The sequence below is a fragment of the Terrapene carolina genome, unplaced genomic scaffold (genome assembly GCF_002925995.2).
Source record: "Terrapene carolina triunguis isolate 2854851 unplaced genomic scaffold, T_m_triunguis-2.0 Scaffold131, whole genome shotgun sequence".
NCBI lineage: Eukaryota > Metazoa > Chordata > Testudines > Emydidae > Terrapene > Terrapene triunguis.
In genome coordinates this window covers 17,408,679-17,435,625 of record NW_020664482.1, presented here as the reverse complement: position 1 = coordinate 17,435,625, position 26,947 = coordinate 17,408,679, and the positions used below count along the sequence as shown (strand labels likewise).

General features: G+C 42.1%; 1 protein-coding gene across 4 annotated transcripts in view; it reads left to right on the top strand.

The window, feature by feature from the left end:
• Positions 1-21,374: 21,374 nt before the first annotated feature.
• ACSL4 (acyl-CoA synthetase long chain family member 4) overlaps positions 21,375-26,947 on the top strand; it is a 49,634-nt gene continuing 44,061 nt past the window's right edge. For 2 of the 4 annotated variants that reach the window (XM_026653033.1, XM_026653031.1), the window contains exon 1: positions 21,375-21,452. The gene's annotated coding sequence lies outside the window, so the exon portion shown is untranslated. Of the gene's footprint in view, positions 21,453-21,718; positions 21,902-26,947 lie in introns of those variants that run through there. The other 2 variants (XM_026653034.2, XM_026653032.2) reach the window with 2 other exon arrangements.

The following is a 26,947-nucleotide window of genomic DNA, read 5'->3' as shown; positions in this document are numbered from 1 at the left end:
AAGTTCAGACTCAACAAAAGCAAGTCTTTTTATTTAATAAAGAACAGAGATTCAAATGATAGCAAGTAGAAATATTGGAAACAAAGGGTTACATATAAAATAAAACTCATACTAGAGCCTAAACTTAACTAATAGGACATAGTTATGTCATAAGAGCAAAAACCAAAATCCTTCCAGCATACGACAGCTAGGTGTGGTTGTGAAATTCCGTTTATGAAGCAACTCCCCATCAGCTCACTTCTGGGTGAAAGATACCAGGCTGTCCTTTAGCAACCCCAGACATGTCAGAACAATCCCTTGACCTTTACCCATAAACTGGACTCATTCCTGCTGTTGTCCTTCCTGTAGATTTCACAATCTTTTGTTAATTTCTTCATCTGGATTAGCTGGTGGCTTAGTATACAAATAGGCTTCCATTGTAAATTATTCAATACTAAATTTTCATATAACTAGGCAAATAAATGTCTCCTGCCTGTCTGAAAGGAACATGTTTTTTGCTCCTGGTGACCTGCTTTAACTTACACACTTTAGGAATATAATTTCAAATATAAGTACATAAATGTTTAAATATCTGTAATATTAAATATCTCACAGTGATTATGATGACCAGTGTGTTACTGGTTTTCAGTAAAGACCTTGCATACCATCCTTTAGTCAATTATTATGCCTATGACTGACCCAGGGGATCCCTGTACATCTCTATGTACCCCCTGTGTCCTCTGTCCATCAGTATCAAGAGGTTCCAGGGTCACACTTACTCTCTACTTTGGATGGCACAAGAAATATACATATCCTGACAAAACAATAAAACACTTACATGTTACATTTCCCTGCCTTAGCTTCCTAACCCTCTTGAGCATTCTTTGAGCTGAGGCTTCCTCTCCCTCTGCCCTCCTGCACACGGCTTCCCCTCCAGAACATGGAGTCTTTCACTCCTGCAGCCAGCTTTCTGCTTCTGGTCTCTTCTCCCTCAAAACAGCTGATAAGAGAGACCCTTTCTTGCAACCTCCAGTCCCATTTGTCAGGTGATCCTGATCAGCCTGACCAGATAGGCAGACTGGTTCTTCTAGGTGGGTACACAACTCTTTGTCTAAAGTTGTTTCCATGGAAGCAGAGAACAATCAAGGTTTAATGACCCTCCATTGTTAGCTCTGTGTCACCTCCCCTTGGAATTTCAGTCCCACCTGGAGGTGAAAACAGAGAAAGCAGCAAGCCCTACATGCTAAATAGAGTTTTCAGTCTGACACAGTTATACATACATAGAGAGTTCCCTTCCCAATATCAAACAGATCGCCCAAATCATCACAGTTTTGTAAAGTGCTTGGCAAATTAATTGTACACGAATGATTTTTATTTGTATTAATAATTATACTACACATATCCCTTATGAACATTAGTGGGTAGGGTGACCAGATGTCCCACTTTTATAGGGACAGTCCTGATTTCTGGGTCTTTTTCTTATATAGGCTACTATTACCGCCCACCCCCTGTCCCGATTTTTCACATTTGCTGTCTGTTCACCCTATTAGTGGGGGTTATGCTCACATCAAGACATGGGGACAGATTTCAAACTTGTGGACACTAGTTTAAACCAAAGTAATTGATCTGACTTCCTTGGAATTATACAAGACTTTCTATTCTCATTTATTTGGGTGTATCTATCTCTAGACCCTCTCTATGATGATTTGGGGAACTAATATATGACTTACAAATTCTGGTTGATATTATGACGTTATTCTGCAGTTGTTGCTATGAAAATTGCTATATCATGAATGCCTCTCTGTATCCACCAATGGTGGCAAACAATGGTGGCTCCTGAATAGGCCTTATCTGGGAAAACAAAAGAGTAACTGCACCCTACAGTTATTTCCAGCTTCCCTCAACAGGAGACTGGGGGGGGGGTTGGGGTCAGGGTTGGAGAGTGAATATTTCCCAAGCAGGACTGTGACAGGGTACGACTCACCATGCTAGCACCTCCTGCTGGTCATCTTGCAGATCAGCTCCACAGGTTGGTACACTGACTCTTGGTAGGGTCTCGCCCGCCATCACTTCTGCTCCTGGACCTGTGTCACTCCAAGATCCGTGGCGTCCTCTTAGGACACAGCCCTATAGCTGTGCCACACACTGTGCTCCCCCCCTTCCAGGGGACAGTACTGCAGTCCCACAGTCCAGCCCCTTCCTCAGTGGCAAGTGGAGGGGGGACCTGGGCCCACCCATTACTCCAAGTCCCGGCCCAGGGACCCTGTAGATGGCAGCCACGTGCTGTGTCCCTTCCAATCTCTCAGTCTATTTCCCTGGGCCACTTCCCCGCAGCCCCAGCATCTGCTTTGCCCTTGCCTCAGGGCGTCCGCCTGCAACTCCCAGTCACCAGCCAGGATCTCTTCCCTAGCACCCCTGGTCCCTGCTAGCAGCACTGCTTTGTCCAGGGTGCTGGCTTTCTTCCACCTGCAAGGCAGCCAGTCCTCCCTCCTTGAGCTCCAGGGTGCAACTGAAGCTGCTTTGCCCTGCAGCCCTTCTGATTGGCTGCTCCTCGCAGACCCTCTCTAATTGGCTGCCTCCTGCGCAGCCTCCCTAGGGCTCTATTACTTCTTATGGGCCAGTATGGGGCAGACTCCCCATCACACAGACAAAGAGACAGAGGTGACAGAGCAGGAAGTTATAAAATAACTTGTAGGGGAAGGCTCAGGAAAATGCCCAGGAAATTTGGTCAGGAGAGGGGAAGGGAACAAACCGGCCAAGGTGAGAGGAGACGAGCAGTGGGGAGAAGGCATGCACTGTGAACAGAAAGACACTGGACAGCCCCAGATGACCCTGTCCTCAGCCCAGAGAATGCTCACGAGTGGCAAGGAAATTGAGACAGGGAAATGTATGTAGGGTTTAGTATTTCTGCATAGATCTGCATTTTTCTCATGCTATTAAAGAAGGAGTAATGGTGGTTGAGAATATTGTGCAAAGTCTGTCTTTGTGTGTATTAAGCATCTAAACCTATCACATGCCTCCTTGAGAAGGTAAACAAGAAGGCTCATGCCTTTGGGTGGAGTTCTGGGAGAGGGTGTGTTTAAGCTACTGGGAAGTCTGAGGGGTCAACACATGTTCCAGGGGCTGGTCAGGAGATCAAGTGATTGCAGCTCTCAGGAGGGAGTGCTGGATCAATCTGTACCTTGAGCGTTTGCCCCAAGGCCTTAAGATAGCAACAGTGCCTGGACTCCATTCAGACTCTGGGGGCTTAAAATACCCAGGGATTCAATGATTGGATCCTGTCACAGCAGTCTGGTGAGTACCGGGAGAGGTGCTCGAGTGAACCTCTGACATCCCCTAAATAAGCAATGTCAGAATATTTGATCCAACTGCTAATAGATTATGACCAAATATATCAAGGTGACATATTATTAATAAACATTTAATTATGTAAATAATTATTTTGTAATGTCAAGTTTTCTTTACAAAGTACAACAGTATCTGTTAAACAGCCAGATTTTTAGTTCAAGTAGGATCTAAACTGGCTTTAGGTTCTATTTGCAGATCACAACTGAAATCCCCTGAAGAAACAGTTCAAGACATGATTAATTGTTTTATTGTGTATGTATCTGACAGGTCTAGGCATTGTAAAAAAAGAAAAGCAAAACCACAAGTATTTATAGTATCGTTCTCTTCTCCTCTCTCACATTAACCTAATAAAAAATGAATGCACAATTAAATTGTTAATTTGATAATCTGGTGGTAAATTAAATGCAATTTAATGCTTCCTGCATTCTTACGTCAAACCAAAACAGATTTGTGTGTTTTAAAACAGAATTAGTAGAGCAAGGTATGTTTGTTAAGGGCGTCTGAGGACAGGAACAAGCAAGAACATAAAACCAGAGACAGTGTTATTTGTTCATTTAAATATAAGAAAGAATCCCAGTCTCTAAGTGCTTTTAATAGAATTAAAAGTTGGATGACATAAGACATAAAGCCAGCAATGTCCTCTTTCCCCAAAGAGAGAAAATAACCAGCCAGAAATTAAATCAAACTGTAGCCTACTTCACCCACAAAGGCCAGTCTCAGCCTGAGTAAGAGATGGACTTTGCACCATGCTCTGAGAGGCAACAAACAGGATATTTTGGAGCAAGACTAACTTCACATTTTACATAAAATGACTCTGTTACATCTGGGAATTGTCCCAAGAAATCCCCCAAATCCATTACCCCCAAGTCCTTTACAGTTGGGATGGAGAACATTTGGGTTCATTGTTTCTGAAACCATCTGTGCTGCTTACAAGATTTGACTTTAAATGAGAGTTGTTCACCATTTGGAAAAGCAAATGTACATTAAGGTCGGTGCTTTCACTTGATTTTCACTTTGGTGAATCTGGAACTTAAGCAAGACTTACGGGTGCAAATCCACATTGATCAAAACCAAAGACAAAGTTCACATGAATCCCCTTGAAACAAACTCACAAGAATTTTGCAGAGCTCTAGTTGTGAGTTCAATTTATGACCAAGAAGCAGTAGCTGCTGTGTTGTGAGGGAAGAACCATCTTTCCAAACAATAATAGCCAGAATGGTTAAAAGAAAAACAAAACCTGGGCTAAGTAAATTGCTTACACTGGGCGAGATTTCTTTGTGTAACAGCACTTTGTGTAAATAGGCTCAGTATCTTCTTTTTAAAGCTTCCCCTGGTGTGTAGAGTTTAAAGAACACTCTCCTCTGGAGCCTGGCTATTCTGAAAGAATGTATGTAGCTCCAAGAATCTCCCCTCCTGTAGGACTGGAATCTAATATCTTCAATTCTATTGGGCTCGTATGTGCCAGGGGTACAGCTGGCTCTGCAGACAACAACCTTGTTTTTGTCTGCAGACTGGCTTGCAGCAGAATTTCTAATCCCAGAGGTGTTGTATAACCTAACCATCCCACTGTCCTCTTTTATTGGAAAAAAGATATTTCTCCCTTCTATTGTTTATGGCTACCAGGCCAGTAACTATATATTTTACATAACTGATTCTTTTGTAAACAGGTATTTATGATAGCCTACTATACATATTGTAACAAACTGGCTAGTGTGTGTACATCATACCCTCTGCTCTGTAAATTTAGAACAGCTAATCTCTGTGTCATAGGCCTATATTACTAATAGCTAATAGGAATTCTCCTTCAGTTCTTGTGGTAGTAGGGACTTTGCTTTTGAAGCATGAGGATTTGAGCTGTATCCCCACTTCTCCAGTGAAGTTTTGAGTGGCCTGGTTAGTCCTGGATACCCACAGATTTAAGTTGCATATACATGTTGTTTAAACCATTGGAACATAATGAATCCTTGAGACCAGAGATTTTGACTTAGTAGTGTAGTTTGAATATCATGGCACACAGAGTGCATAGATAGAGGGGAATGCTATTCTTATTGTCCGTAGCAATTAATCTGATTAATAAGTATTATATGCTTTCAGTAAACACGTACACTGACCTTCTAGCATTTTATTCTTTCTTATGCGTGTGCAATTGTTCAGTGTGTAAAGTTTCCCTTCAGTGGGCAGCCAGCTTCTGGGAAAGGAAGTGGGTGTCACTGCAGCCCTAAATAAGGATGTTTGGATGCAATGTTATGGCAACTGCTCAAACTGGGATTTCAAACAAATTTTATCATCATGGCTCAAAGCACAGACGCAGATCTCTGAATGTTCAGTTTTCAGTATTGCTGCTCCCACCTTGGTAGTTCATTCTGTACAAATGGGAGTTTGCATTTGTACCAGCTGCCCCTTGCCATTCAGGGGGGAAAACTTGAGTGGCACAACAGCAACATAGATCTAATCATTTGAAGTGTCGTATATCTTGCACCTTCTTCCTGATTATGCTCTTACTCAGTGGTTCTCAAACTGTGGGGTGGAAGCACAAAGTGGGTCGTGACCGCATTTTAATGGGGTTGCCAGGGCTGGCATTAGACTTGCTGGGGCCCGGGGCCGAAGCCCGAGCCCAACAGCCTAGGGCCGAAGCCTGAGGGCTTCAGCCCTGGGTGGCAGGGCTCCGGTTCCAGGCCTCCTAACCTGGGCCTGAAGCCCTTGGGCTTTGGCCCTGCTGCCCGGGGCGGCGGGGCTCAGGCTTTGGCTTTGGCTCCCCACACCTGAAGTGGCGGGGCTCAGGTGGGCTCATGCTTCGGTCCCCTCCTGGGGTTGTGTAGTAATTTTTGTTGTCAGAAGTGCGTCATGGTGCAGTGAAGTTTGAGAACCCCTGCTCTTACTGTATGACTTCATCACTGGACTTATTAATGTATTACAATTTAGGGGACTTTCATTCAGATTTATTTGGTGGAAAATTCCTGCCTCAAAGAAATTGAGAATTTTATGTAGTCAGTTGCAAGGGTGATAAAACTATAATGGCCAGAATTTTGTAATCCCCCTAAACTAGGCTGAGTCCTTCCCAGCTAATCTGCCCGTTAATAGTGGAAAATAGAGACAGCAATTTTGGGTCTTTCAGTTCTATAGCACTTAGATACATCCGCAGTCCCACCCCACTTCCATAGTCAAATCCTTAACATTTCAAGTTTAATCTAATCTTTCTCATTTCTATAGTTCTCTGATCATCATGGCATTTGAGTAGCTGCTTCCTCTGTATCTGAGCTGTAAGGAATGTCTGAGAAAGCAGGCTGTCTGGTCAAGTGTGTAATTGCTTTGGAAACAAAAAGGGAGAGTAAGGATCTGCAATAGCAAATGTTACCCTTTCTCCCTTCTAATAAACACTTCAAAATGCTTTACAAACATTTTGAAGTGTTTATTATCTACTTAATTGTCACAACACCCTGGTAGGTAGGTATTACTGTGTCTATTTTACAGATTGGGAGTCAGTGGCAGAATTCAAGTGTTCCTGGCTCCTATTCCCACGCTTAGTTTACTACACCATGCTGTAGCTGCTCTTCGGCTCTCTTCTCCTCCGCGCAAGAAAAAGACAAAAATGAACTGGTTAAAAATGTTTGCCGCCCTACAGCACACCCAATCCTGCTCCCGTTTAACGCAATGAGAGTTTTGTAATTGACCTCAGTGGGAGCAGGATTGGGCCCTGGGTACACAGGAAAAAGTGTTCAACGCAGATAATGTGAACGTTTGTTTCTATTGGAGCATCAAATGAATGTAAAACAAAAGCAAACTACGGGAGGGAAGAGAAACCAGAGAAATGAATAGTGAGTGAAATTAAACTCGGTGTGTTGTTTTCTGCTTGCCCAACTCTGAGTCTAAGTCGTGTGGAATTTACTTTCTAGTGATGAGTAAAATTGTTGCTCAGACTTGCGGCACCAGCCAAAGCCAGGAATATTCCTGGCAGGCACTGGGCAAACTCAGGGCTTAAAATAGTGTGCAGGAAAATGTTATTAATGTACACAGACTCATTAGGAACATACTCGCATTGTGTTCAGGCATGAAGTTGCCAGGGCTGCTGCTGAGAAGCAGCATTTAGTTACATGCTGTGCACTCAGGCTATTCTCTACTGCAAAGCAGCCCCATAGGGCGCTGCTTCCAGGGGCAAACTTCAGGCGGAGGAAGGATGATGTCAAGCCCCGATCCTGTTTCCCGCGAAGACTTTCCTGAGAGGTGCAGCTTAGATCCAATCCTGTGTGTGGACTTGCACTGCCCATAATATAGATCAGTCTCTCATTTTGCTCCTGAAGAACCTTATTATTATTAAACAACTGATGATTAATACTTAATTAAAAATACTAGAAGCAAGAGGTGGCATGGTTCAAGCAGTTGTTTTCTTAGTGAAGCAAAATGTTTCTTGTGCTATCATTAAGAATTTTTTTTCAGTGCCTCCTGATTGTTTCCAAAAATATTTCCATCTCCTCTGTTTGAGGACATTCCCGCTGGATGAATTAACTTCTTCATTAATATACACACAACGTGGGCTTCAGCTGAAACTCATCCAGAATCATCTGAACTACCACTGCTTGTCCAGTAAAAAAAAAAAAAAAAAAAAAGACACAGTTTCTTTCTCTACAGATGAATAGTTATCATGGACTCTCTTGGTGTTATATAATACTGATACCTGAGCAGATGGTCAGAACCTGATAGCACCACAAATAATGGAGTCTACTTTCAGGTGGCTTTAACTTTTTAATATAGTGGAACTCAATACTAGAGAAAGGACTGGACTTCAGAGTTCAGATTCAGATCTGGATCTAAACTTCTCCCCAGGTTTGGGGTGCTCAGAAACATTTACTCTTACTTTATCAATACTCTGATTGCTGTAACTGCTACTGCAATTACAGTATATTTTTTTAAACATTTTGCATGTTTTGATATATGAGTAAATTAAACACAGAGCCCCCAAAATATCTAGGCCTAATATGTATTAATGTTAACCATTAACATTACTATATATGTATGTAATGCTCCATCAGAGTTTCAATTTAATTAAATGTTTCATTCCACATCATCACATGCAAGCTCCAGGGCAATATTTGTTCATGGATTTCAGCTGTTGACATGAGGCAGCTTGCATCAATGAGGCTTTTGAAGTTCCCTTTCATTTTAAAAGCACAGGAAAGTTTAATGCCACAGTCACATGAATTCAAGACAATCACAACTTTGTTGGCTTTCTTTTGTTGATGGATTAAAGCCCACCTGGGACTCCTGTAAAAGTTTGAAAAAGCACCTGAAATGGGAGTGCTGAATCAGAATAAATTTACTTCCCCCTTGGAGAATAAGAAATGAATTATCCTTTTTTCAGCAAATCGAGGGGAAGGCACACAATTAAATGTATGCGCCTTCTGTGTAGGTTCCAATTGTCTGTGAAACAAGAAATATACATCCAAAAATAAGCATTGTCTTGGGGAAAGGTTCTCAATCGTTTGTTTGCGCTCAGAGAGGAAATGAGACTTTTTCTTTCAGACAAAGATTCCCCGCTGGCCAAAAAGTTTGCAAATACCAAGTGGTTTTCTTTGCTAGTTTACCAGGCAGTCATTTTTGAACGCCTAAATGTGTTAAATGCCTCACTTCAAAGGCAAGACGCGCCTGTCTCTTCTCTCACTGACAAAATCAAAAGTTGGATCAAGAAACATTCCATTCTCATGTAGCCAGTGACAGTTTTGAAGGGTTTTTTTACTGGATAACTCTTTGGATGAAAATGCCTTGACAAAGCATGATTTGCAACCCATTATCATCAGCCACCTGGAAAACCTTAAATTTCAGTTTTGGGAGTACTTCCCTGAAAAGGATCAGAAAACAGAGGCATGGATTAGAAATCTGTTTTATGCAGAAATGACTGCAAGTGCTGTTATATCACTTATAGTGAAAGAAACATGAATGGACCTTTTCTGTGATGAGACATTGAGGCTGAGATCTTCTGAGCAACCTCTTGCTAACTTCTGAATTTCTGTGAGAGAAGAATGTCCAGAGCTGTCATCTGCAGCTTTGAAAACACTCAGACCGTTTTCATCCACCTACCTGTGTGAAGCTGACTTTTCAGCACTGACTTTACTGAAAAACAAATACAGGGTCTGTCTCACTGTTGAAGATGACCTCTGTCTTTACCTCAGCCACACAGAGCCCTACTTCAGGGATTTGTGTTCATCAGTACAAGCTCACCCCTCCCATTAAGTGCATATTTATTTTTATTTTTTACTGCTGGATATAAAGATTGTCTTGTGATTGTACTGTGAATTAAAATATTTAGTGGCTACTTTTTGTAGATATGGCCTTGTAAACATTTTTTATTTAAAATACTAACTATTCTGAGTAACACAGGGCACTGAGGTCGTGTAGTAATTTTTCTCATCAGAAGGGGGTCGCAGGGCAATGAAGTTTGAGAACCGCAGCTCTAGAATTAGATTTGTTTCTCTCAACAGTCTCTCCTGTAAGCTAGAATCACGTGTTCCACAAATGATCTTGTCCTTAATTAGGGAATATTTTATGTCTCCAAAGTTACATGTGGATGCCAGAGTTCTCAGATATGGAACACATCTATTCCCTCTTCTGCTTTTTGATTTGCCTTTTTTTTTTTTTTTAAAGTAACTCTCTACAGTCTCTTTCTGATTGGGGTCACAGTACTCATCACTTTTCTAGGCTGTTCAGTGTTTCAGGCATTTTTCCTTGCGCCAGTGTCTTACTCACTTGTCATCCTTTTTTCCTTAATAGGTAGTAAAAAGGCTTTACCTTGATTTTCTCATTTTTATCCTGATGGCCAGCTCTTTAAACAGACTCAATTTCTTGCTCCCGCTGCTTTGTGTAAGATTTTTTTGTCTGGAAAGTCAGCATTCTTGGTGCTCAAGGTCCTTCCACGCTGCCGGATTGCTCTGCTGCTACTTTATTTGCTTGTTAATCGCACTCTCTTCCTTGCTGTGGGTCTCATGACGAGACTGACTGCTGCCATCATGTTTTATGTACCATGTGCTGGGTAATAACAGGACTCCAGGCTTCTAAAATTAAACTGGCTATTTATTAAGCCAGTAAAACTATTTACAGAGGTGTTGCAACTGCATCTAGCATTCCAGCCATGTCGAACAAGATTGGGTGAGATACTCACCCCCCAATCTGGCCTCTTTATGCTGAGTGTTAGGGCCAGAGCAGTGTAAAAGGGCATTAAAAGGCCTATGTCCGGTCAGGGGAGAATTCCTCCAGGCAGAACACAACTATAAGTCTGCCTTCCCAAGACCTCTGTGTAAGCCCTGGTACATGGGGCAGGGCTGGAGGCAGGAGTAGCATGTCAGGAGAAAGTTGCAGGCTGTAGTACTGTGATGATTCTGGTTAGCCATGTGGCCCATAGGAAAGTCCTGGGAGGCTGCCAGAATGTAAACAATGTCAGCAGAGCAGTCCAGTTTTGTGCAGATGCAGAGATGACTCAAAGCCACTGCAAGTTTTGTGCTGCACCTCCAGAATCTCCCCCATTGTAAATAGGAGCCTCTGAAACTTGAAACAGAGACCAGTTTGAATTGATTTTCTAAGTGTTTCACATTCATTTCCTCCTTACCCATTTTCTAAGTCTTGTTCTAATTCATGTCTGGATCATGTCTCTGATCCCCTTTTGTGCTGTGGGTTTTCAGAAATTCCTTTCTTAATATATGGTTTTACGCCAGTAAAATATAAACGAGCTTGATGTTTGTTTACTCTAGAGGACCTCAAACTGATGACTTGTTTTGCCTTAAAAACTGAAATAATGACAAACTGTTGGAAGGAAAAATCCTGTTTAATCTCTGGGTATGTAATGGCTGTGCAGCTGCATAGGAGCCTACTTATACTAAAAAAGTTATAATAGATTCTTTCACTTGCTAAAATACATTCTGGAGCTAATGGATCAAATTTATCCCTGGTCTAACTTCACCGAAGTCAGTTTGGCCCAGTGAATCTTTGGGAAAGAGAAACATGCACATTTAAGGTCTTATAGACCTGATAACTATCAACTCCTCCTTACAGTTACAAAGGAATGTGTGCAAATTCAATCTCTAACACAGTCCCATTACTACAGGCTGCTAGGATGGGGGAGGGAAGTATGGTTTATACTTCTCTACTGCACATTCCTCTGAAATTTCATTTACATGGCTGACTGCTGACAGACACACAAAACTAAGTTTTGATTTACTTTTTAATTGCTACCATTTGCATTATATCAAATGTGAGCCCAACTCTCAAATTTGAGCACCAAGTTAAGGTGCAGAAATACCAATTTTAGATATTCAGGTTCTAAATGGAAAACCCAAATATGGAACTAGGCACCGTCACTTAGGAGCCCGGGTTTGCGATATTGCTCACATGTCATTTTATAGAGGCATTCTCTTGACTGTCAGGACAAAATTCAGCCCTGGCTTATACAGTACAAATCCCACTGAAGTCAATGCCATCACTGAATTTGAACCTTTGTGTGGTGATTAAAGACGCTCCGAAAAGAATTGAATTGGGACACTATCACTTTACATATTGAGCATCCTTAGGAAAAGGCTATAGAGCATTGCTCTTTCAGCCTGAACCTCCACTGATCCACTGGGATCAGTTCCAAAGGGAATGTGAGATACCTGAAGAGCATAGACCAATTAATTATTATTAAGGTATTTATCTGTATAGCACCAAACTCTGTCTCTCTCTTATCCTATCAACTAAAACCCTTTACCTTAAACTCTTTATAGCAAGCTCTCCTTTGTGTGACTCCTGCTGATCAATGTTGGACACTTTGGTTAATTTAAATGTTGTAAACAGAAAAAACAAAAAGACAATTCTTCTCATTTAGCATTTTACTTTCTTTTTATTTAATGTCTCCAGGCTAACAACAGGATATTACATTGAGTGGGAAGTACTGCAAACCCTTTATATAGAGATGTCAAAGTCTCAGCTGTGATGAACTCTTCCCCCATCAAATATCGCAGAAGAATGCATAGTGGAGAAAAGCATTTGTAGATACTTTTTAAATTCAATATGAGTTTATTGGAGTATAATATATACTCTGCCAATAAGCTATACATGCAGGAGCGGTGCCAGGGGTTTTGGTGCCCTAGGCGGGGTCCTTCCGCGCTCCTGGTCGTCGTCGGCAATTCTGCGGTGGGGAGGTCCTTCCGCGCTCCCGATCTTCGGGGCACTTCGGCGGCGGGTCCCGGAGCGAGTGAAGGACCCGCCGCAGAATTGCCACCGAAGACCTGGAGCGCGGAAGGACCCCCCGCCGCCGAATTGCTGCCAAGGACGGCAAAATGCCGCCCCCCCAGATCCTGGTGCTCTAGGCGACCGCCTAGGTCGCCTAAATGGAAGCGCCGGCCCTGTATACATGACTGTTTCTGACAGTAAATTAAAATCAGTGGGCCAAATTCTGCCCTCAGTTACGCTAATGTAAATCCAGAGTAACAACTCTGTTGTTGTAAATGTCGCTTGTCTTCTTAGAATGTAAGCTTATCAGGCCAGGAACTGTATATCTATCTATCTGTATGTTTGTGCAGTGCCTTACATTATACAATTGAATCCTAATTCTGATTGGGGCTTTTCAGCTTGACCAGAACTAATAAATAATAATAAATAGGGCCAAATTCTCCACTCTATTTACATACTGTTTAAATCCACTGACTACAATGACACTGCATAGGGAGGTAAGTCAGCATTGAATTTAATCCATTATCTTTAAATAACTAGAAATTTGCTTAGATGAAAGATGAGAAAATACATTAAAACAATTTAACATACCATAGCTGCTATCTCAGCTGCACTCAGTAAATCACTGCTAACATGAAATGTTGTGGATATCCAGGGTGGTTTAGGGCCTAATGAATGCTTTAGTATTAATGGCATAATGAATCATATCTACTGCTGGCTTTCTGGGTCCACCAGGCGAAAGGTTACTGTTGGTCACTAACCTTTTAGGAAGAAAATGAGCTTTAAACTCACTATAGATATGAGCAGGTAAAAGAAGCTCCCCTGCTTTCACTGACTACAAATGTTATTTCTGTGTGTATGTATAAATTATGGAGTGTGACTGTATGCATGCATGAGACAGAACTCAAGCCACATAGTTAGGGCCTTAATATTACATAATAAAACTCGTTATTATGTGATTGCAAATGTCTGCACAAATTGCCACATAATGCCTCATATTAGAATGAGGAGTGGGATTTGTGTAGGTCAGGACAGCAGAATTTAGTACAGCTGCTCAGAACTGCAGATCTATGAAACTCTGTCTCTCTCCCCTCCCACCCCAAAGCATAAACTCTGTGGGCAATGGAGACCAGAGATAATAAAGGAGTTGTCTTCCCTGTTATAAATAATTTAAATCAGCTATTTCATGCCCAGCATTACTGAAAGAGTTAGGGATCGATTTCCAATATGGTTTCACTTACCACCATAAGAACAGACTGGGACCAGCCTAAACAAATAATTACTAAAAGAAAGGAAAATTCTTGCACACAATCATTTTTTAGAGGAGAGGCTACTCTTGGAACCCTTCCGCTAATTCAATAGGCCATGTGTGACACATGGCTAGAAAGGGTTAAACATCCTGCAAAATAAATAACCCTCAAAAGACATGTGAGGAGATAATGTTTGTGGTTTTGTATATTTATATATGTATGAGAAGGGTCCACAATGTAATCAACAGTCCCTGTCTATGCTGTATTCTGATATCATTTAAATGAATTGTAAACATGGAATATCTCGGTATTCATCTCTCTTTGAAATGTGCTGTGAATGGTGAAGGAAAAAGAAAATGGCCTTATGTTAATTCATATAGCTAAGTACGGGTGATGGGCCTCCTTCAAAGCCATCCTAATTACCTTTTGTTCCCCGAGGAAATCCCAATTTGTGAAAGAGAACATGAAATTATATAAAAGATCCTGGGGTTCTGATTCTGTCATCTCAGATCTGCTTAAGCTTCTTCAAGGGAAGTTTGAGTTGTAAGATTGAGGTCCCAGTTATGCTGGTATGCCCTGAATGTGATATTTGGTCACTGGACTATAAACTATGAACTATTTCTGAAAGGTTTCAGAGTGGTAATCGTGTTAGTTTGTATCAGCAAAAACAACGAGGAGTCCTTGTGGCACCTTAGAGACTAACAAATATATTTGGGCATAAGCTTTCGTGGGCTAAAACCCACTTCATCAGATGCATGGAGTGGAAAATACAGTAGGGAGGTATAAATACACAGCATATGAAAAGATGGGAGTTGCCTTACCAAGTGTGGGGTCAGTGCTAACGAGCCAAGTGTGGGGTCAGTGCTAACGAGCCAATTCAATTAAGGTGGAAGAGGGCTATTCTCAACAGTTGACAAGGGAGGAAGAATCACTTTTGTAGTGCTAATGAGTTCAAAGTAATCAAGGTGGCCCATTTCAAACAGTTGACAAGAAGGTCTGAGTATCAGCGGGGGGAAATTAGTTTTTGTAGTGACCCATCCACTCCCAGTCTTTATTCAGGCCTAATTTGATGGTGTCCAATTTGCAAATTAATTCCAGTTCTGCAGTTTCTCGTTGGAGTCTGGTTTTGAAGTTTTTTTGTTGAAGAATTGCCACTTTTAAGTCTGTTATTGAGTGTCCAAGGAGATTGAAGTGTTCTCCTACTGGTTTTTGAATGTTATAATTCTTGATGTCAGATTTGTGTCCATTTATTCTTTTACGTAGAGACTGTCCAGTTTGGCCAATGTACATGGCAGAGGGGCATTGCTGGCACATAATGGCATATATCACATTGGTAGATGTGCAGGTGAACGAGCCCCTGATGGTGTGGCTGATGTGGTTAGGTCCTATGATGGTGTCCCTTGAATAGATATGCAGACAGAGTTGGCACCAGGATTTGTTGCTGGGTTTGGTTCCTGGGTTAGTGTTTTTGTTGTGTGGTGTGTAGTTGCTGGTGAGTATTTGCTTCGCCAGTCCTCGCTTACAAACAGCCCCCCAACCTGAAGCAAATACTCACCAGCAACTTCAGGCTGGGGGGCTGTCTGCCCCCTGCATTAGCATGCAAAACCTCTTTGCCCATATAGCTCAGATTCTTGATTGGCCTAGAATCTGGACTGTGTTTTGGGCAGTGGCTCCTATTGCTTCATCTATTTTATTCCTTAAGGGAGCTTAGGGTTTTATATTTATGCCTACCTATATTTATATAGGGTCTTATATTTATGCCTACCAGCTTTAGTAGGGTTTCACCGAACCCCCCAGAATAACTGTAAACTTGCGTTTTACAGTCATCTACACCTGTACCATTTTGATTTGGTAGCATTTTATAGCCACATTGTAGCCACTTCACACAAGGCATCAGGAAATCAAACCTCCCTCCCTCCCCCTCCCAACCCCACCGCCCCAACAAAAACTTACACTCTAAATAGACAATGTCTAGACAAGGCTAGCCGTGTGAGTAAACAATTTTCACACATTAGTCACTTCAAATCTTCACTAGTTTAATTAACAGTTCTTTGGTGGAAACATGACCTTTTTAAAGTGTGTTTTATGGAGGGATTTAAAGTAAGAGAGGGTAGAGGCATGGTGTGACCGGGGTCCTAGTGGGGAGCCAGTTGTGGTCACTCAATTAGGATAAATTGCAAAGAATGGGACAGACAATCCCCATAAAGCTGTTGGATATTCCAATACCTAGATTTACCAAGCCAGCATAAAACAGCTTCTTTATTACCTCACTGGTTACTCAGAAGTCCAAACAACACAGTTCCCTTAAAGTGATCCAGCCTCAGGCCTCTATCCAGGTACCCACGTCAAATATGATGAAAATTTCTGTAAATCTTATTTCATCATATAAATGAAAAGGTTCTACCAATCCCAAAGGATCGGACGCATTACCTCCCAGGTTAATAAATGTTTCAGATCTTACCCAAATACATGCTACAGCCAATTCTTATTAACTAAACTAAAATTTATTAAAAAACAAAAGAGCGAAAGTGTGGTTAAAAGATCAATATACATACAGACATGAGTTCAATTCATTTAGGTGCAGATTCATAGCAGAGATGGTGAGCTTTGTGTGTGTTGGAGGTGTATATTTGTCAAAAAAGCATTAGAAAAAAGACAGAATCAGAAAAAGAAGGCCGTAAGGAAGCACAAGAAACAGCCAGAGAAGCACTTGTAATGTGACCCTAAGAAATAGCTAAGAGAGAGCTTTTGGGAAGAGTGCTAACTGGAAAGGGGCTTGGAACTGTCAGCAAAGAAACTGTCTCCTATTGTTTGATTCTTACTGTGTTCGGGGAAACAGGACTTTGTACATTCTTTGTAAATAAAGAGGATTGCATCAAAGTATACCTGATTCTATCATCAATTTCTGCTCCTAAGGGAATCAACCTGCAAGATCCCAAATACTAACTACTTGGGTCAAAAAAGGGCAACATTAATTAATTCCTTTGTTGAGGGCAGAAACAGAGAAGGCAAGACAAAGTTGGCAATTTCTGGTATTTTGGAGTGTGCCCAGCAGTCCTTAATTTCCAGCACCTCTAGGCTTGGCAGTTCATAGCCCTGGCACCTCTGGGCTTGCCACGTCAATTATGAAAGTATAGAAATTGCTTGAGCCATGGCACCTAATTGCTTGAGCCCTGTCACCTCTTTCATTACAAATTAAGCACTGCTGCCCAGATTTAGGCATAAATTACAGTATAGCTTAGGCTGCTCCACCCACTCTTCAACATTCCTTCCTCCCTCCTCTGGCATTCCCTTCATGCTAGTGCCCAGGAGAGGAGCTGGCACAGAATGGTTATACTGGCTGGGAGGTTCCATACACTGATGGTATTCCCCAAGAACTGTTTCTTCCCCCTTTTATTGAAAAGGCCTAAAGCAGTTATAGTGTAGGGGAGAATCAGGGCCCTTGTTTTCAGACTTGCCTTCAAAGTACATAGTGCACTGTTGTCATTCTACAGAAAATAAATAGTAATCACCTCCAAACTTATTTGAAGAAATAAAGAAAAAAATAACTGTAGGGGTTGCCTCACTTTAATCAACCAAGATTAAAGCCAGAATAGGTATGATTGGATCTTGGAGCATATAATGCCAAGTTATTGGAACGGTTTTCCTATATTAGCATGTAGTGTTCCCTACATAACCTCACAGAACAGGATAAGTTTGAATCTTAACTTTGATTTTCCTGGCTTATATACATTTAAGTCAAGAATCCATAGCATTAATATAAAGTGAAGGGGACAGTTTAGAATTTTGTGTTGACCAGAGAATCACTGTCAGGATTCCCTGAAATCACAATTTTTAATCCAGGCAGTGTCGACTTAGCCCTTCATCTTTCGAAGGCGGAAAATTTTTTTGAAACAGTTTACTAAGTGTAGTGTCTTGGGTGAGCTCTTAAAAGAGACATCATCCACTTAAAAATCACAGTTCAATGTTTTTAAGTACAAGTAACACACAAGATGTCTATAACCGAAAGAGAGGGGAGAAAAATCTGTTTTTCCAATTTGTTAACTTTGTGCATATGACAGAATTTTGCGTATCATCTGTTTCCTTGTTATAAAAGTAGGAAAATATGGTTATAAGCTAGAAAAAGTAGCAAGGGGAACTCAGAGCCAGGTCTAGTATCTGAAACTACTTTTAACTACTTTTTAGTAATTTACTCAATTTCAGGTTGATGGTGGTGACTCTTTCAAAAGTGTTTTGCTCTTCGTGAACATAATACTGTCAGCTTTAATATGTCCCAACAATTCAAGTTTTGTAAAGATAATATTTTAATAAAATTATATGAAAAAGAGTCTTGACTATGTCATTAAACATAACAAGACATGTGCTTCCTTGTCTACTACGTCACCTGTAAATTCAAGATCAGCTAATTTGAAGCCTTAGGCTAATATGCCACTTCTTTTTAAAAAGCATTGAAAGGCATAAGAAGATGTACTAATTTGCAATCTGTTCTGACTTGTTTTATACTTCCTGTAGGCTATCTATGTTTTATTTATTTAAAATACCATAGCAAGTTTATCTTCATGCCTAGCCATTCCTAAACATACGCTAGGCAGATTAGATAATGATACATTCTGCACAAAATGTGCCCAAGGGTGCCTTGTGCAAGCCAGCCATTTTCTTTAGTGATGATCCTGGCCACTAGACAATAAACAAGGCAAAGAGGGTTGCAACAAAGTCTAGCAAAGTGAAAGTAGTAAAGCCCATGTGTAAGATTTCACATAAGAAAAGTGAAAAACAAATTAAACTAATGACTTGGCCATGCCTCCATTTGAGAAGAGAACACATGGTCAAGCCTCAAAGAAGAGGAACAAAACATTTTCTCTTCCCCTCCACATGGATTGGAGGTTAGAAGGAAGAGGAAGGCTGACTGACCACATGTCCTTTTTCAGAGCTCAGTACCACACTGATCTTGTGCTACCTCTTCTCCACATAAGCTGCAGACTCCACAATTCCACATTTAATGTGGGAAAGTCTGCAAATTTGGGGGTGAATCATGGGGAGGGTAGCAGGCTCTGGCTCTCAGATTGTTGCATGAATAATCTGAGTGGCTCTCACTAGTGTTGATTATGAGACACATTATTTATATTTCAGATAAAAAACACAGGGGCCTTTGTTACATCTTGCAGGCCTCCAGCTTGTAAGAAGGGAGAGATTGGCTGATGCGTTGCCTTCTACTCTGAGGCAGAGAGATCTGGACTGATGATGGATTTCTTCCTCATTTGGTCCTGCTATTGGAAGAAGAGACTGGGTCAGCACTTGCGTTACAAGGTAGTAGACTGGGGCTCCAAGTGTTTTGATGCATTGCTTAAGCCTGTGGTTAGCTCTGCCTCTGCTCCATGTACACTGAATGTTTTAACTCTCTACCAGCAAACATGACATTACAGTACTAAAGACTCAGTTTTTCCATGAGGTTCACTGAGATAAGCAAATGAAATAAATATTTAAATAGATCTGAATCTGTATGTCTAAGTTAGTTCTGCCATCTGGATCTCCTAATGCCTCTTCCTTTTCCGTTCTTAGATTGAAAGCTCTCTGGGATAGGAAACCTTTAGATTTGTGTCCTGGGAACATCTGAGCATGTTGTTGGTGTAACAAATATGGCAGTTTCCTGCAATATCCTTGAAAAAATCTTATTAAATTAACTTTAAGTATTTAAGTATCTTTAGAGTCCATCATATTAAATGCAAAGTTTATGTATTTCTGTGTGCTGGGATTGTATGTAACCTCTCTAGGTGGAAGATGGGATATTAATCTTGTGAAGTATTATGAACTTCAAAGGACTATATAGAACAATGTACCAGGCAAGAATGGACATTTGGGATAAAGAGTGTCAAGTGGTTTGCCTGGGGAATCTCTAGGGGGAGGTGAGTGCAATTGCAAATTCCCCACTTCTGCTTATGCAAAAACCCAGTGTTTTGAAGCTTTGTCCAGAGCAGAGGACCATTATCTGCTGATTAGCTGTTCTTAGAGTCTCAAGATCAAAGGCCCAAACTGTACAAAGGAAAGACTAACTTATTAGAGGGGGTTCTGGTTCCACCAGAACATGTCATGAACTCGTAACCCCAGGGAAAACCCAGTTGTGGATTTTGAAGGACTGACACCTACCAGAGCCCCACACTACGTCTACACTAGCACTTTTGTTGGTAAAAGTTTTGAAAAAAACCACTCCCCTAACCGACAAAAGTTTCACCAACAAAAGCACCAGTGTGGACAGCATGATGTAGCTACCGCTGCTCGTTGGCTGTGCCGCTGTAAAGTCCATAGTGTAGACATAGCCCACATCTGGAGTAGGAGTGATCTGTGGTAAGTTTATTAGCATGCATGTAGGTTCTTTTATTGTTTTTAATACACTTTCTCTATGTTTTCACCTTAAGAACAAATGTGCTTGTTTAGAAATAGCTGTGTGGTAACTTGTAACTGTTGTCAATTACAGCTGTTCATAGCCTTTGGACAGAAAGTAAAGCGCAGATGCTGGCCTGTTTAGGCAGTCTTGCTTGTTGGGGATATCACAGTGCAGGCAGGGAGCTGTGCTGCCTGGAAAAAACCTGGTCAGGAGGGGGGAGATGTAGGTCTCTGGCCCAAGAGAGGTGATGGCTGGGAGCTGGAAGCCTAAAAGTGGGTACCCTTGGTGGACCACGGAGGGGGAGACAGGTGCAGTTGCTCTAAACTGTAACAGATGGCATTTAACAAATAATTAAATATGATGCCCTGAAAGTCTGATGTTTAATAAAGAAAGAAATCCTGTATGATTTCAAACAGCCTGTTCAGCTACTCGTGTCATGTGTCCCCTCAATGGGGGGTGGGGTCACTGTCACATTTTGGGGGGACTCCTCAGGCAGGTTAGGAAGCAATGACAATGAGACCTGCCTTAGTCATTCTCTGATGGAGTCTCTTAAATTCACTTTCTCTTGTTACTCCCCACATATCTCTGATTACCCCCCCACATGCATTCCTCTGCTCCTTCTTGCCCTCTGTTCACTTCTCATTCCCCCATTAATGCTTCTTCCTCCTCATTCCCTGCTTCTCTTCCTCACCATCCGCTCCCCCTCCTTCGTCCCCCTGTTCCCTCAGCACCTCATCCCCTGCTCCTTCGTCACTCCTGCTCCCCCCACTTCACTCCTGCTCCTCCCTCCCCTTCATTCCCTCAACACCTCATCCCCTACTCCTCTCTCCCCTCAACAGCTCATCCCCTGCTCCTCCCTCCCCTCCGTTCCCCCAACACCTCATCTCCTTCTTCCTCCCCCCTGCTCCCCCCACATCTCATCCCCTGCTCCTCCCTCCCCGTTCCCCCAACACCTCATCTCCTTCTTCATCCCCCTGCTCCTCCCTCCCCTCAACACCTCATCCCCTGCTCCTCCCCCTCATCCCCTGCTCCTCCTTCCCCTCAACACCTCATCCCCTGCTCCTCCCCCTCATCCCCTGCTACTCCGGCATCCCCTGCCCGCCCCCGCACACCCCTCCTGTCACAGCCGCCCCCTCCCGCTCTCGATGGCGTCAGCGAGGGGGATTGGCCAACAGGGCACGCGCCCCTCCTCCCTCACCCCCTTACTTCCCCCCGCGCTCTCAGCCATTTTAAACAGCGGGAGGAGCCGGCAGCCGGGTTCACTCGCTGCAGCCTGAGCCTGGGCTCCGCGCCACGAGCGGGTGAGTGCGCCCCTCCTCCCCGCGCCAACGGCCCTTCACCGGAGGCGGGGGAATCCCATGCGGGCCTCGGGCTAGGAGCGCGGCGGGTGGGGGATTCCCCCTGCTGCACATGGGGGTGGGGACGCGACTCTGACGCTGGCCGGGCGCGGCCTGGCGGGGACAGCTCCTTCCTGAGGGCGGGCTGCCCCGGGGCTGGGCGCTGTCGCACCTGACCGGAGCTGGCGGGGAGATGCCGCCCGGGCTCTGCCCGCCCTGCGGGATGCGGGCGGAGGGCACGGCGCGGCATCGTGGCGCGCAGGGTAACGCCTCTCCAGCGTCTCCGTCCCACTCGCACTGTCTGCTGGATGCCCACTGCCTGCTAGGAGCCGCAATCCTCGGCCTGCTCCCCAGCCCTGCCTCCCTTCCGTTTCACTGTGCCCTGGGGCTGCATCACCTGTAATACGGACACGGTAAAATCCCGGGGGCAGGGACTGGGTCTGGCTTTGTTTTCTGTGACGTGCCCGGAACAATCATCTCCCCACTTACACGTGCTCTCCAGGGGTGCTGAATGCTGAGCAGGTGTCTGGAGCGTGGCACTTGCCCAGCAGGATCGCCTCCTGTTTCCTACCCCGGCACTCGGTGCAGGCAGAGCAAGTTGCTGGCTGTAGTTGCCCTGCATCAGCTGCATTCCCCCCAAGCTCCCAGGGGCCGGATGCAAAGCATCCAATTTGTGGCCTCAGCGGTGATAGCTCCTCCCGGACACGCCCCTTTCCTGGTTGCAGAGAAGGCTGGGCTCAGGAAGTGGCCTGATGCACCACACAGACAACCTCCCTGTCCCCTAAGGAAAATGTGATTCATTGCTTAGCACCAGCCAAGGTTGCATATTTTCTGTTGCACGTCATGGCAAGAACATATGCTAAATGCAGAGCAAGAGAGTGGCGTTTTCCTCTTTGAAATACAAGCTGAATTTTATAGAATTGTAAAATCTTTGCAGTGTGGTTTTTGGCGGTTGTTTTTCAAGCCGATAAAAAGCATAGACGTGTACTTACTGCATACGAGGTAATGACACTTAAATAAGCCAATTTTGGGGGCACAGGGGATTAATTTTTCTGGATAATGTACGAAGTCCAAGTTCTGTAGTAATTCTTTTTACCAGTTGTTGCTTTGAGGAAAATATTGTAGATCAGTTTATGAACCATGATGCATTAGTTATCTTTTTTGGTTGTCACCTTACTCATGAAGTCTTCAGACAAGGCTCTTTAAGTAAAGGTTAATAGCATGACAAGATTGGGTCCAAGCTGAGAAACACTACAGATCAAGTGATTTGGCTGCCACAATCACTAAAGATTTTTAAAGAACACTGTCATGTTAAAGTCCTCACCTATACTCTTGCTACCATCTTAGATTAATATTTAGGTTTTAATAACCTAATTTACTTTTGACCGTTAATATTGTGTCTTACATTTCCATCACTGCCAATTCTAAGTACTCAAAAATCATGATTCAGGCCACAATGATCATGAGACTGTCTTAAAAATCATGAGATTTTTAAAAATAATACACTTTAGATCCTTTTAAATTTGCCTTCTGATTTGGGGACCTTTTAAGGTTCATGTTGTCAAGCTTTTCTCCACAACCATGATGCCTAGAATCTTACTTTTTAAAAAAATCAAAAGCTCACATTCTCATGTGATCAAAAACATACAAACCCTACCAATTATCATGAGACTTATAATGAAAATCAGTAGTAGGCAACACTGCCACCCATCTCAAACAAGAGATTTAGACTAATGAGTTTGACTTTCTGTCTTTAATGAAGTAAAATAAAGCTGCAATTGGGTTGAAAATAATTGAGGAGAAGGCTTACATTTAGAAAAAATTGTTTCATTTGAATTTTGAAGTTATTTTAGTATTACAGTAGTTCTATGAAAGCATTTTTGCATATTTAAATTAACACTTCTCTACACTGATGGATAGTTTGGGCCTAAATTACCCATCAGAAAATAATCCAAAAAATGAATGAGACCTGATCTAGGTAAGGGTTTCTTAATGCATCCATTGTTCAAGTACCTTCCAGGCAAGTATCCATGTATAACTAACTACCTACCTACATAATGTGTTGACAGCTAGTAGAATATTTCATTATTGGGCTATATTTATTGGGAGCTATGATTATTTACCCCAGCTAAGGATCTGTTCTTGGGATAATTCTCATTCTACTTGTGGGAATACCTCACCTCTCCTAAAACTAGAGGAAGAATTCTTGAATGAGTGAGCTCTAGAAGGCATTATTAAATAAAAATATTCACAAGCTTCTGAATGTATTTCTGGTAGGTTAGAAATACCCTATCATGTTATTTTAAAATTGAGTTAATATTTTATTCAAATATTAAACAGGGATATGAGCTCGAGCCAAATAATTGAATATTATGCAACATTAGTATGTTTTGCTGGTTAACGTTAATGGCATTTGTCAGTTTAGAGAAAGTAACTTATTTTTGTCTCGGATGACTATGCAAGATATAAATGGTTTTTTTTATAAGCTAATTACTGAGGGTACAGTAGGGCTGGAATAAATACATGAACAAGTTTCCATTGCATGTTTGGTTGTTTATACAGTCATTTATCTTGAGGACTTCTATTTTTTAAGGATAGCTTGGAGGAAAGGAAGTTTGAGTGGGGGAGTCTTTTTCCAGAAGGATGCAGGATGTACAGTCACGCTATAGTGCTTTTTTATTTTGGTTAATTCACTTAGATGGTGTAATGGCAGCCAACTAATCTATGGTAATAGGTGGCACACACATTTTAGTCAGCCATACTTATCAGTCACCCCGCTTCCTAGAATGGCCAGAAGTGGCTGTTTTAGGGCTTGTCTTCACTGCAAAGTTAACTTGAATTGTAACTTAACTGTTGCATCTAACTGGAGTCCCATCCACGCACAAAACCCCTTAATTCAAGTGTGGTGGAGCTTCTAACTCAAGTTGGCTGGCTTAAAGGGGGGGGAGGGTAATGGAACTAAATTTGAGTGAGTACAACTCATCAGCTGCTAATATGACTACTTTGTAGCAAGGTCGCAGGCTAGCACTGCTTGAGTGCTACTAGTCCTCCAGGGCCTTCCCACAGTTCCCCGGTGTGCCCAAAAAGGACAGACAAGTTCTCCCACCATTTATTGGAAAAGAATCATAGAATGGCTCAGCTTACTGCAATACTAAGAACTATGGGATGTACCCTGAGAAGTGCAACACCACTGTGGATGCAGTGAATGTTGGTGGACACACTGAAAGCTCCCGTGAGCTACGCTAACTTGAGAAGAATAATTTGAGCATAGATACTTGTGTAAACTCTGCAATGAAGACGTGCCCTTAAAATTAGGTAATCCAATTAGCCTTTCTTCTGCTCATATAACTTCAGGAGCATGCTGTTCTTGTTATATTAAGCTTACAACCCCTCTCCACTCAGACTGATCTTTGTTTTGTTTGTATTCTGTCACTTCGTAGTTTTGAACTGTATGTTCATCTGGACAGGGAATCTTATTTGTTTGCTTAATTTCCCTTCTGTATATCATTGTGTACCTCTACAGAGCTAAATAAACTGTAGATAACATAGAACCTCTAAGGGTATTCCTACACTGCAGCTTGGAGTATGCCTCCCAGCCTGGGTACACACTTACACTATCTCAGCTTGAGCTAGTGTGCTAAAAGTAGCAGTATGGATATTGTGGCTCTCAAACCCACCTGATCCTGTGGATCTGAGTTCTGGTGGCTAGCCCTAGCCTCTATCAGTGCCACACCATCCACACTGCTATTTTTAGCACACTAGCTCAGCTAGAATTAGTGAGAGTCTGTCTCCCTAGACTGGGGGAGACACTCCATGCTATCGTGTAGATATACCCTTATATATACTTGTGCAGGGAGTTAGTCTCCTCTCAGACTTGGTTATCCTCAGTGCCTGTGAGAGAACTTTTGCATATGGCTTTTATACACCTAAACTTAAAAGACATGATGGAATAAGATTCTGCATAACTCTCTAAAAAAGGAAGGATGGTCCAGGCATCAGAGTGGGACTTGGAAGACCTGGGATCAGTTCCCTGCTTTGTCAGAGACTTATTGTGTGTCCTTAGCCAAGTGACTTAGTCTCTTTGTGCCTTAGTTCCCTATCTGTAAAATGGCGATGATAATACTTCCCAACTGCACATGAGTATTGTGAGGATGAGTACGTTAAAGATTGTATGGTGCTCACATAATATTGTAATGGGGACCACATAAGTACCTAAAATAGATAGATCTGATGTCCCTATGTAGTCTGAAGCCATCCCAATGAGTAAAATTTTAAATATTATACAAGCTTATCAGGGTGGGAATTTTCTCCATATGTATTTGTACAGTCTCTTGCCCAATGGATCGCCATTGTGATTGAAGCCTCTGGGTCCTACCATTATATAAACAGTTTGATTATAATAAGACATGTATGTAAATGCGTACGGAGAGTTTTACAGTTGCTATTTTCAGTATTAGACATAGTTTTAACTCCTTCCCTAAAAAAATATGGTGGCTTAACTAATGTTCCAAAGAAATTTGAAGCACAACAAAGTGTTGTCTTTTATAATTACGCATGTGGACTATAAAGTATGCATTTATGTCACTACTAATTAAAAATATTAGATATTGTAACAAAATGTATTCAGCAGACTTTTCTTCCCAAGACTTTGGACTGTGTACAAGTCTTATGAATAGAAGATCATTGAACTCTGAATTTGTCACTGCCAATTCGGCTGTATTACTGTTTTCATTTATGCTAAGTGATGACAATGGTTATTTTGCTGTTCATTTTTTAATGGATAACAACCTATTCATTTCAGGTATTCTTGCTATAAAATTCTTTTCAGAGGGGATAATAAGAGTCACAGATAGAGAAGACTCACTATAATATCAAATAGATCCCCCAGGAAGATGGTATTTTATTTCACACGTCTTCCAGGGCACATTAATCCAGTACATTGTGAGGACCTGTCTACACTGTGCATTAGTCTGCACTAGAGAGGTGTAAGTTCTAGGGCACACTAGGGTGTTGCACAGTGACTAGCCTGTGTGGACCCTGTTGGCACCCACAAAAAGCTCCCTAGTGTGCATTAAAGTAGTACCATTTGAAATGTTCTTTGCTGTAGAATCTAATCCATAGAGCTGAGCTCCTCAGCATCCATTGAAGTCAAGGAGAGTTGAGAGTGCTTTGCACTTTTTATACAGTCATGTCTTTAAGTAGATGGTGCACCTTAAAGTCAAGGAAGTATTTGTATTTAAGCTTTATGTATTGCTGCATTGCGTCTAATGTCAACATAGCATGTATTGTGCAAATGAGGCATTGCCTTCAAGACAGGGTGATCCATAGATAGTCTAAAATCTACTAGAGAAGCTTACAGGGTTGAGGGCTAAGGTGTAGTCAACTAATAGTGAAAAGAACGAGGAGTACTTGTGGCACCTTGGAGACTAACAAATTTATTTGAGCATAAACTTTCGTGG